An 11,388-nucleotide genomic window follows, 5' to 3' on the forward strand; every position below is an offset into this window, starting at 1 on the left:
CAGCTGCTGGTGATGGAACCAGTGTGCTGGGGGCTGGTCAGGGTGGAGGCTGGGGTGGCCTCTGCGGCAGGTGGCCCCGAGCATCCCAAATACATCAGCGTGGAGCCCTCAAAAGCCCAGAGACGGAGAGCAGGAAAAATAAATAATTCACTTATCTCTGACCAAGTTTCTCCTTTGATCTCACCCCCCCATCGCTCTTCCCCCACCCCTTCCCTGATTTTTCTTTCCTAGCTACCTTCCCTTAAAACTTTTCTTAAAATCCTTTCCTCCTTTTCAGTTTGATTTATGTCCCAAACAGCTCTGGAAGCCTGACGTCCCTGATGAATTGTTGGGGTTGTTCTGTTCCGAGATCCTGAACTGGCTGGGAAGGGGGCAGGGAGGAGGTGGGATGTCATACTCTAAAGAGGCAAGGACATGGCCCTGCCAAGGGACATGCCATCTAGACACGTGTGAACATGCATGCAGAGGCATGTTATTGTGGGCACAACCACATTCCCAAAGCTCAGGCTGACCCCTGCTCCTGCGAGTCTGTGTGTTCAGAACCCACATAGGGATGAGGAGAAAGATCCTCTCTGCCCGCCCCTCCTCACTGGAGGGTGATCCATTAAAAAAAAAATCACATGCTGACTATGTCCAGAGCTCTGGGAACCCTAGATGGCCATCGTGACTCGGCTACAGCATAATAGCTACTGTCTAGAGCAAGATCATGCCAAGGCCAAAGGCTCTGGGCCAGACTGCCCAGGCTCAAGCTGTAGCTCATCCATTCACTAGCTATGTGACTTTAGCTTAAGAGAAAGGCTTAACCTCTGGGCCCCAGTTTCCCATATGCAAAGTAGGGTAAGAAGGCCTGGGTCATGGGATTAAATGAGCTAACACTGCAAAGCACATACTAGCCTCCACAGAGTGCCAAGCACTTTTCTCAGCTGTTAGCAGGCAAGATGGCCAGAAAAAGCCCAAGGAATGGCTAACAGAAGTATATAAGCTAGTCAGAAGCCTCAAGAGCCTGAGAGTAAAATCATTTTGTAGGTGCAAAGGTCCTGGGGATGAATTATTCAAGGAATTAAAATCTACCATCAGTGTGTGGAAACTCAAAATGCAGGAAGCACAATGAGACTAGAGCTGCTGGTAGCAGAGTGTTGGATGCTAATGGGAGTTTGGTCTTTGCCCATGTGGCAATGGGGAGCCCTTGGGGGGGTTAATGCAGAGAATTGGGGAGAGGACATTTAGAAGAACTGAGTGACTAGTCCTGGGAATGGGGACTGGAGAAGAGGCTGGGAAGGCAGGAGATGGTTGGAGTTGTCCAAATGGGAGAGGACAGGGGCTTGGGGGAGCATGGCTGCTCCCCTCTCTGCTTAACAGACAGAGTGGGGGGCTGTGGGAGGAACTCTACCAGAGTTCAGGAGCCTCGTGGAGGAAGAGTCGAGGCAGCCTCCCAAGTCTGAGCATCTGGTGCTCGGTACCCCTGGCTGCAAGGAGGGTGGCAGTGCTCTTGGTTGTGCCAGGAAGCCCAGGCAATCCTGGAGGGGCCGAGCTCATCTTGCACGCCTAAGCAGACCGAAGATGGACGGCCAGACAGAGCAATGACCAGGCTCCCTGAGGAGGAACTTGAGGGAGCTGAAACCTGATGTGAGGGGAGATCGACATCTTTAGTGGCTCCCGAACTGTGCTGCTCGTCGGGATTCTTAAAGCGTTAATGCTCGACCTCCATCCCAAGGCACTGTGTGAGATGGGATGTGGGCACCAGGACACCTCAAAATCCCCCAGGTGACTCTACTGCAAAACTTGGGCACCACTATTTAAAAACTCTCAAGGGTCAGATGGTGGGCCAAAGAGATGAGGACCAATTTTAATCCCCAACACCACCCTGTGAAGGTGGTTTTCACCTGTCCAAGGACAGGTGGTCACGTCTGTACCTGGCCCTCTGACCCAGGACTGCCATCTTACAAACCCTTCAAAGCTTCCCATGGGGCTCCAGGGAAGCAGAACTAGAGTGGCCCTGGGCAGAGGTCCCCAGGGAGGGTCATTGCTACCGGCACGGGTGCAGATTATAAGCTTCTCACTATTGGACTCACATGGGTTGGTGGCGAGACACACTGGATGGGATCCGAGGACAGGGGCTGGCATCAGGCACGGCTTCCTGGGAAGGCTGCTGAAGACTCTTGCCTCAGATTGGGACTTTATCTGAGTGACTCCTTAACCAAGCTCCGACTCCCCTCAGCACGCTCTGTCGAGAGCACAGACAGGTTGGCTCCCGGCACTCCCTGGTGTGGCTTCCTGTGGGAGAAGCCCCTCTCTCTCCCTGGCTCAGGTAGTGGGGGCCGCCACTGTCCTGTAGTTACTCCGAGTGTTGTTTCCTCTCGGGCCAGTTTGCACCAGCCTTGATGTGCCCCTGAGGTTTCTAGGGGAACTTGGAGGGTGTCTAGACTTTTGGAAAAGGAAGCAGTTATGGAACATGTGATCCCTGGGGTCTGCCCCCGTGGAGCATCCGGAATCATGCAGGGGGACAGCCAGAGCGACCTCTGTCACTGTCCAGTTGACTGCTCTGCACAGTTGAGGATGTGAACTCTGGCCTACAACTGTCTCCTGCAGAACTCCTCCTGAACATCTCTCCCTGAGCCTCATTCTTCCTCTCTCATGAGATGGTGATCATAGTCCCCTTTCACGGGCCATTGGGATTTAGTAACTTCAGATGACCAAGGGCTTGGACCTCACATGACACTGCTTAGCACTAGTTGCTATCATTTTCTCTCCTGTGGACACCATCTGCTGGCCGTGGACTTGGACATAAAAGGGAATTGCACAATCACACCTGAAGGGGAGGATGTGTCATCCCCAAGGCCACCATGAGGACCAGATAAGGTCAACGTAGACCCCATGCTGCCTCACTCAAAGACATCTGTCCTGGGAGCTGGGTCAGATCCTCATCCTCACTGTGGGGTGTGGCTCTGGGCAATGCTTCCTTGCTTTGCTGCTGTTCCCTTCCCTGTAGGAGGGAGGTGACTCCAAGCACTCCCTGTGAGGCTCAGATGAGCCATGAACCTGGAATGCCAGGACTGTGATGGGGACTGTAGGCACAAGTTGCTATATTGTGCAGAAACACCACTGAGATATGACGAAGAACCAGGTTGTAATGAGAGTCCAGGATTCTGGGCCAATCCCTAAAGCAGCTGAGTTAGTGATGGGCACATTGGCACCTTTCCCCCTCCCTCCACTTGACTTCTCCTCCCCCTTCAGATCCCACCCCGTTTTTCCTTCCTTTCTATCCCCTGGTGAAGAAAGGACCTCATTGGAGAAGGTCCGGGCCATCTGTTTAAAATTCAGGGAAAGATGCCAAAGGCCTCCCAATCTGGGGCCTCGCTTTCTGGTAAGGAGGACGGGGTGAATTCTGAAAATTAAACAAATCCTGGTGTCTTTGAAAGGTCACTGGCCTCTGAGGTCAGCTGTCCCACACCAGATGGACTGCGGGGCTGCCAGCCGGAAGGAAGGAGTGTCAGGAACACATGAGACCAAAGGAGAGAAGGCCCAAGAGGAGGCCCAGATGTGACTCCCACAGGTGAGAGGCCTGTGAGCTGAGGGAGGGGCCTCTCCTGAAGCTGGCCATCCCCAGGCTCCTTTGCAGAACCCACAAGGTGCCAGAGTCTGGGGACAGTGTCCCTCCCTGGAAGAACTCACTTTCAGGGGCAAAGCCAGCGCTCTCCTCCCTGCTGACAGCAGATGGGAATGTGTGTCTGGGTCATAGAGTCCGTCCAGGGCTCTGCTGACCCTGCTTGGGGCTGCTCCTTCCCTCGGGAGCTAAGGGACACTAGCAACGAGTCACGTCTAGATGTGTATGCGCTCCGGAATGCACACAGCAGTAGGGTCATGGGACGTTTGCCAACGGCTTTGCCCCTGTGTGTGTGGCAGGCCATCTGGGCCACTGGGAACCCGATGAGCCTGGGAGGTAAGAGGACCCACCAGGAGTCTGAGAGAAGGATGCCAAGCTTGGAAAATGTGCCCAGGAAACGTGGCCTGGACCACTAAGCCACGTGTGGGCCTCGTCTCACTCCTTAAAGTGGCTGAGTTAGTGATGGACGCTCTGGTCAGATGTCGCATGTCAATAGTCAGAGGTGTTGGATCCCGACTGTGACACCCACAGCTGGGGAGCTTCGACTCAACCTTGCCCCAAGCCTCTGCTCCCGATGGCTACCCATTGCTGTTCCCCGTCTCAGCCCTTAGGTCCCCATGAAGGGCCTCTGGAAATGGCCGGTGGAGTCTAGCCCCTCCCCTTCCCCGGGTGTAGAGAAGGGATGGGTTGTCCGATCGGGCGGGGTGCCACCAAGTTCTGCACCACCTGGTTTTCTTGTCGGCATAAAGGCTTCTCATGTGGCCAAGACGTGAGATGTGGACTTGGCATCCGAAAATGTGCAGTCTATCCAGGGAGGTGATGTCACCAGGGAGTCGGCCCCTCCTGGCATCATCTAACTTTATCTTTGTACTTGATAGAAAGGGGGGCAACCGGCAGCACTGATGCCCACTGATTCTATCCGGAGGACTCATGGGCCCGAGTCGGCCTGGGTGGGAATCCCTGCTCGGCCACTGTGACCTCAGACAAGTTGCTTCATTTCCCTAAACTCTCATGTAAAGGGGCCTGGTGGTAACAGCCACCTCACTGGGTGGCTCTGAGGTATGGAGAAAGCAGATCCGGCAGGTCAACCTGTTAGTCATTCTGTAATGTCCACCTATGATAATCAAATTGGAGGCTCATTTATTTTGACTTGGCTTTGGAGGATTCCAGTGTGATTGGCTCCTCCTGGGCTTTGTCAGGCTTCCAAGCACTGGGTTTCTCAGCTGGGATGCAAACCTGCCACGTGGGCAGAGTTCCCCTGGGTTGCTCAAGGTCACTCTTGGGGGGGGGCTTGGGATGCAAGAGGAACTTTCACACTATTCTGCTTACATTTTTCACTGTGCCATGAGTGAAAACTGTCCTTTGACTCTGAACACTTGTCAAAAATTGACATAAGCTTGTGAGATCTGGGGGGTCAGAATGCAATGGTTATTGGAAAGCGAGGATGACTATTGCAGATCAAGCCAACTTAGGATGACTCCAGCCCTGGAAATTGGTGCGTGGAGCTTCACGTGTCTTGTAGATCTTTACTACCCAGAGGATGCTTTTAAAGTTGTCAATCCTTTGGCATCTGACATTCAAACCTTTACCTGCAGATTAGAGGCTTAGGGGTCATAGGAAGGGGGTGGTAAGCCTGTCCCTTTTAGCTTCCTGGGTCAATTCATGGAGAAGCGGAGGAGGCCTTGATCAAATCCCAGGTTTATATCTGAGGCACCATGGAAAAAACAGCTGTGTGAAGTCACAACCTGGTTCTAGATCTCGGCCCTGCTGAAGGACAGAAGAGGCTGAACACCTGAGGAACTTTCTGGAAGCAGGTTTATTGGCTGCAGCCCACCATCCAGAGTGTGGCTCATGCGTGAAACATTCTCTGGACAGATTCTGGAAATTCTTGGACCTTTATCCCCTGGAGGCAGGGGGGGGGGCATTCACATAACAAGTTTCTCTGTTCCATTTCCTAGACCAGACACAGGTTTCGCAAGTCTTATGTTTTCTTGGTTTTTAAAAAAATCTTTTTGTACAACAAATTTGCAGATGGTCCTCAATCCATGAGGATGAAATAATCCTATAAATGTCATTTCAAAATACCAACTTCTATCCAAACAGGGAAACCCACCCCTGCCACAACTGCAACACTACATTGCTCACCTTCTGAACGATCATCTGTCTAGCCAGTCTAGTGTCCACTGCTGAGCATATTGCTGTCCACAATAGCCTCCTGTATGCACCTGCTCTCTCTCAGAGCAAGGGGAGGAGATATGCTCCCCTCTGGAGTCGGGGCTAATCCTGGGCCTTGCTTGAATCAACAGGGTGTGACTGTGAGGCGCTCTTGTAGCTCTTCCAGGCTCTGGGGCAGTTCCAGGGGGAAGGATGTCATGGTTGTGGGCGTGAAGGTTCAGGGAGGGAGTGGACTTCTCTGGAACTGGCTGGGCCTGTGTGTTGGGAAAGGCCGGGCATGTGGAGGCTGGCCTTCATCTCCCACCAGCTGCTCTTCCCAGGGTCAGGCAGGGGTGTTGTGGAGCTGGCCCCAGCCGGGCCCCAGGGAGACAGAAGAGAAAGGGAACTACAGGGTGGGATGTGACTTAGAGGGTTTTTGTTGTTGTTGTTTGTTTTTTTGTTGTTTTTTAATTTTGGCTTTAAGCACAGAGGGAAGTGAGGTCAGGCCTGGGGTCAGTAGGCTCCATGTGTCCAGACTGACACCGGATTCTGCAGCAAACCCCTCAACGGCTCCGTGCCCCAGTTCTTCCTTCTATAAGTGGAGCAAGAACCAGCCTAGCTGCCGCCTCGGGAGGCCTGGGGGACTGGCCATCACTCTCCCCCTCAGAGCGACCCAGGTCTCCACATGGCAAACTTGGGAGGACAGTGTTGGGCAGGGCTGCGTGGTGGCTCAGAGCCTGGCTGGCAGCCGAGGTCCCCAGGCCCTCAGCCACCCATCTGAATGTGCCTTCGGGGTCACTGGATGGGTGGGTGGGCTGGTGGCCAGGAACAGGCCAGCGCACCGGGAGCAGAACCTGGTGGCAGTCTGCATACCCCCTGCTCCCTGTTCCTGCGGTGGGCGCACAGCCCATGAGGAGCTGCGCCTGTGCAGGTGGCGGGAGGGCCTGGGAGTTCAGGGGCTGCGTGTTCCTCTTTCCAGGTGTTCTCCAGGAAGAACAAAGCAGGTACCCTGTTCTCATGGAAGAACACGGTTCTGGGAGACCACACCTGGGGGGGGGGGGTGCAGGCTTGTGCAGAACAGCCCCTCCTCTCCTGGAGATTCCGGCCGTGCTGTTAGAGAGGTCCCTGGACCGAGCTCTGAGTCAGAGCCTTCGCAGGTCCTCAGGTGGTCCTGAGCTGTGTGCATGGTGGGCAGCAGCAGCACCCATCAGCACCCAAGGCCTCCCTTATTCCCATGCCTTGGCACCCAGAAAATCCTCAGGCATAGCAAAAAGGATGGATTGTGGGCTTTTCCCTCAGTTCCAAGGGAAGTGACCCTGATATGAAACTTGTAGAACATTCTACCACATCAGTAATCCTGCACCTCCGTGGCCAGTAGGTAATGGGCAGGCATAGGCCACCTGGCCCCTCCGTCAGCCCTGGACCTTGTCCTGACGCACTTGTCCTCTGCCCATGTGTTGTCCAGCCCTGAGTCTTCAGAGCATGAGCAGGGACGGTCCTTTATCCTTCTCACAGCCATGCAGTCCCATCCAGAAGCCCTTGGCCTTGTAGAATTGGTGGATGCAGAATTGGTGGGGTGCAGTGTGAGTCAGCCTGATACCGTCCTGGGTGCCTGTGCGTGTGGCCACAGTGACTGCTGCTCCTTCATTCCAAATAGGCCCTGGGCCACCAGGCAATGGGCACCCAGGACAGTAGACCAGAGGAGATGAGGTCCCTGTCCCCAGGCACCCGCAGTAGCCAGGGGACATATGAGCTGGTGGCTTCAGCGCAGGAGGCTGTAGCAGGAGGGCCATGGTAGGATTGCGGTCTCCAAGTCAGACTGGAGACTGGAGGCAAGGAGGCCAAGCAGCCTGGTGGCAGAGGCTGAGGCGGGAGGTGCCCTGGAAAGGGAGGCAGACTCCTGTTGAGAAGTGGCTTCTGTGCCCAGCAGAAGTTTGGACTGTGGCCTGGTGGGTAGCCACCAAGAGTTTTAGCAGACACTTCTGTGGCATAGAAGTTAGAGTCCCTTGCCTCCGACTGCTCAGGCTACTGGAGCAGAGGGCCACGCCTGGGGCCTTCATCAGCAAAGACAGCCTGCCTTAGGGTTCTGGAGGCCAGAAGCCCAAGGCCAGGCATTGGCAGCAGTGGCTCCTTCCGAGGGCTGGGCGGGGAGGGGCGGCCTGTCCAGCCCTCCCTGGCTGTGATGGCATCCCTGTGCCCACAGGGGGCTTTCCTGCATAGGCCTGTCCTGGGTTCGATCCCCCCACACCTTTTAAAGAGCACTGGTCACTCTGGCTTAGGGCCCACCCTAGTGACCTCGATTGACTTGATTATTGATGCAAAGAGCTGGTCTCAAGTGAGATTCTGACACCTGGGGTCAGGCCTCCAGTGCAAGACCCAGGGGCCCACGGCTCCGCACCTGTCATCCCTGTTCTTGAGCATTTGAGACCAGGTTGGGACACGAGGAAGGGCAGCTAAGTGCCACATTAGTGGTAGGAGGGTCGAGGCCTGGGGATTCCAGGAGAGGAGTTATCCCTGAATTGCAGCAGGTAGATCAGACTGGACGCACTGTCGGCTCTGTGCAGGCCGCAGGGACACTGCCTGTCCCTGCGGTTCTGAGCCACGTTGGGGCAGTTCTTGGCATCCTCTAGTGTGCCCTGCCCTCGGTTCCTGGCCCTCTGGATGCCAGCAAAGGCATAGGTCTCAGTGCAGTAGAGGTCGAGGTGGGAACTGGCCAGCCAGGCTCAGGGAGTCCCAGCCTTTTGGGACCCACCAGAGTGCCCCAGCCCACAGAGTGCAGTGTGCAAGGAACAAAGCACCCTGTGAAGTGCAGGAAGGAGGGGGGCAAAGACACAGGGAGTGTGTCAGAAGGTCAAGGGGCAGTGGGACACCTTGTACTTCAGTGCCCATGGGATCCCCGCGCCCACATGGTATGTCACACACACACACACACACACACACAGTCATAGCAGCAGACACCCCTGGGATGGGCTGCTGGCACTCCTGCCCTCCTACCTCGGAGTGGGGAGCCAGGTGGAGCCATGGCTCTTGGCCCTCCCCAGGGGAACTTTCTATCTGAGACCTAGAGCCAGATGGGAGGGTCCGGAACCCCGCCAGGAGGCAGCCCTGGGTGCCTGACAGCGTGTGGGCTCATCCTGTGCACTAGGTGTGATGGGGTTGTCCTGGTGGAGGACCCCCTGGTCACTGAGGTGGTCATCCCTGTCAGTCCCGCTCCCTCCCAAAGGCGGGATTCTATGATGAAGTTAATCCTCACGTCAATCATCAGTTAATTAACAGTCCTGAGCCTCAGGTGGTGGGCTCAGCGGGAGGGCTAGTCAGAAGGTGGGCCTGGAGAGGAGCCATGGGGGGGGATTGGAGGTCCTGGGCTCACTCTGTGCCCCACTGGCTGGGGGCTCCCCCTCTTTCAGGGGTGCTGCTTACCATGGGATTTGGATTTGTGGAGTACCGGAAGCCGGAGCAAGCCCAGAGAGCCCTCAAACAGCTGCAGGTAAGTGAGGCTCAGAGCTGAGGTTTGGGGGGGGCCTCAGCAGGTGGCAGGGGCTGTTGGCCTCTGCCAGTGGGGTGCACTGGTCATCCTTTGCTGCATGACGGACACCCTGGGACCCGCAGCTTCTGCAGTAGCAGATTCTGTGGTCGGAGCTCGGCAGCCCTGCTGCGTTCTGGCTCAGGTCTCTGCTGAGGCTGCAGTAGCTGCCACCTGGGTCACACTGGAAGGCCCACTAGCACTCAGGACTAGGTCTATGTGAGGATGTGAGGATGTCCCTGCCATGTTCCAAAAGGTATGGCTCATGTGCCTCCCCCTGGTGCTGTCTGGCGAGCATCCTCTGGGTCCTGCAGGGAGATCAACTTTTGTGTCCCGTGACACAGATCGGTCAGACCAGACACGCTCCCCTCCCGAGTGTCCCCTGGGGGAGAACCCCCTACCCTGTGCACACCCCCTGGGTCTGCACAGCAGCTAAGCGCACCCTGACCTATGCGCCGTCTCCCTGGGGGCCACCACCCAGGGTCCCTGGCTCCAACCAAGCCGCTGTTCTCAGAGACCCGCCTTCTGCCTCCACTTCCCAGGGACCTTGGCCTTGGAGGCTGCTCATTTCCTGGAGCCTCAGTTTCCTCACCTGTGCAAGGGGAGAGTCAGCCCTATCTCACGACCTTGCCAAGACTTAACCAAGGGAGGGACTGAGGAGGGAGGGAGGGAGGGAGGGACTGCCATGAGGCTGCTTTGTGTGTGGGGGGTGGGGGACCACGTGGGACCCTGAGGCCCGACAGTTCCCAGGATGCAGAGCGGCTGCTGCCTGATAATCTGCAGAGGAGGAGGAAGATCTGCTGCTGGTGCGAGTCCAGGGCTGGGGCGCAGCGGCCCAGTGGAGTCTCCCCGGCCTGCTCCCAGGGACAGGAGTACTGACCCCTCCTGCCACCCGGCTGAGCCTCCCCACCAAATGTCACCCGTTGGACAGAGGCAGCCCCCGTCCAGGGCGAGGAAGCCACTCCTCTGGGCAGGGGGACCCTGGCCCAGCTCCCCCTCACACTGGCTCCATGACTCCATTCCAGTGACCCCGGCAATGGTGACAACAGCCACAACCGTCAAGGGCTTCCTAACTGCCGGAGCATGTGTTTCAGGGCCCGGGCCCAGGGTCACTCGGGCCCCTTTTCAGACTCCAGGTTGTCCCCTGCACCCAGAGCTTTGGTCAGGAACCAGGCCCCGGGACAGAGGCGGGGCTGAGGCTGGGCTGGAGGGGCTATCCATGCTGGTGGCATCTAGATGGGCTCAGGAGGAACAGGAATGATGAGGGTGGACGTGGACCCCAGGCAGGGCCTGGGTCTGGGCAGGAGGTGACCTCACTCGTGGGGGGAGGCCAGGGGGTCAGACTGGGTCAGCCTGGTCCAGAGTGTGGTGCCAGCAGGTCACGCTGGCCACCTGAAGAGGGGGGTCTCCGTGGGTGACGGGAGGCCGGGGGCCCGGCAGTCTGGGGCCTTCATGGGGAGTGGCTTCCTGTTTGTCTAGGGGTCTGTCCCCACTGGCAATGTGAGGCCAGGAGGCAGGGCCTGGGCCAGGCCGAGGACAGTGTCCAGCATGGCCACTGCCCCCACGGCTCTGAGCAGGCCTGGTCAGGGCCGCGCTCTCCTTGTTCTGCTCCTGTCTCGGGGTCACTCAGGCCTGGCCTGCATCCTGCCAGCAGGCCTCACTCGCACTGGGACCCCGGACAGGCGCCCGGTACTCTCTGGCCTCCACGACGGGGCTACCGTCCCCATCGTCCTACTTCAGCAAGGAGGGGATGAGGGGGCGGTGGCGCTGGGCGGGAGCCGCCCTGGGTTCAGTGTCCCCAATGCGCCCAGGGCCGAGCCAGGCCGCTGAGCGGAACCTGCGCCCGGGAAGCGAGCTGAGCGCTGGGGAGCCCTCCTCAGGACCCAGGCCACCTTAGACACTGGACAGGGATGGGAACCTCATCCCTACAAATGTACAGAGCGAGCTGATGAGAGCCCGAGGGGCCCTGGGCTCATCGGGGTCCCCACCCAGCAGCCCCGATTAGGAAGCAGACAGAAGCGCGGGAACGTCCTGAGCTTTACTCCTTGGCTCGCTGACCGTGGTCACCCCCGATGACAGAGCAACGACCGCGGCTCCAGGGTGCCCT

Source organism: Marmota monax, unplaced genomic scaffold (assembly GCF_021218885.2).
Source record: "Marmota monax isolate L192 unplaced genomic scaffold, Marmota_monax_Labrador192_F-V1.1 WCK01_AAM20220418_F8-fsc01813, whole genome shotgun sequence".
In the NCBI taxonomy this organism is placed as follows: Eukaryota; Metazoa; Chordata; class Mammalia; order Rodentia; family Sciuridae; genus Marmota; species Marmota monax.